The sequence below is a fragment of the Trachypithecus francoisi genome, unplaced genomic scaffold, assembly GCF_009764315.1.
Source record: "Trachypithecus francoisi isolate TF-2019V2 unplaced genomic scaffold, Tfra_2.0 Lachesis_group1, whole genome shotgun sequence".
Lineage (NCBI taxonomy): Eukaryota > Metazoa > Chordata > Mammalia > Primates > Cercopithecidae > Trachypithecus > Trachypithecus francoisi.
The window spans coordinates 123,957,162-123,957,797 of NW_022681454.1; the positions used below are offsets into that span (position 1 = coordinate 123,957,162).

Genomic DNA, 636 nt, shown 5'->3' on the forward strand with positions numbered 1-636 from the left:
TTTTGACATTTATTTTTACCAAAAATTTTCATCTCACCCATATCAGTCTCTAATTTTTATTTAATCACCTTATTTCCATAAATATTTGCGCTGTCATCAGCTGTTGCTTTTCTCATGAGCCATACTGTTCTGTTATCTGAGAACATCCTAAGGGGTCTATTTCAGTATGTTTGGCCATACTATGATTTCCAATAACTCACCAAAAAAAACAAAAAGAGCTCACCAATTTCAGTCATCTAGTGAAGCAGATAATTTCGAAGATGTCTTTTCTAAGTTCTTCTTACAGTTGAGCCTTCCAATCCTATGATGATTACTTTTATGTGTCAGTTTGACTGGGCCACAGAGTTCCCAGATAATTGATTAAACATTATTTCTGGGTGTGTCTGTGAAGCTGTTTCTGAATGAAATTAACATCCGAATCAGTAAACGGAGTAAAGCAGATTGCTCTCCCCAGTGTGGGTGTGCCTTATCCAATCTGTTGAAGGCTTGAATAAAGTAAAAGGCTAAAAAAGCAAGAATTCTCTCCCTCTGTCTGTCTGTCTCTGAGCTGGGACATTGGTCTTCAGACTTAGATTCAGACTGGAACTTACACTGACTCTCCCGTTCTCAGGCCTTTGGACTCAAATTGAAACTATA

At 37.6% G+C, this 636-nt stretch overlaps 1 non-coding gene across 1 annotated transcript; it reads left to right on the forward strand.

Moving 5' to 3' along the window:
• Positions 1–298: 298 nt before the first annotated feature.
• LOC117086529 lies at positions 299–379 on the forward strand. The gene has a single exon (XR_004438426.1). It is a non-coding gene; the product is annotated as a small nucleolar RNA SNORD66 (small nucleolar RNA).
• The last annotated feature ends 257 nt before the right edge of the window (positions 380–636 follow it).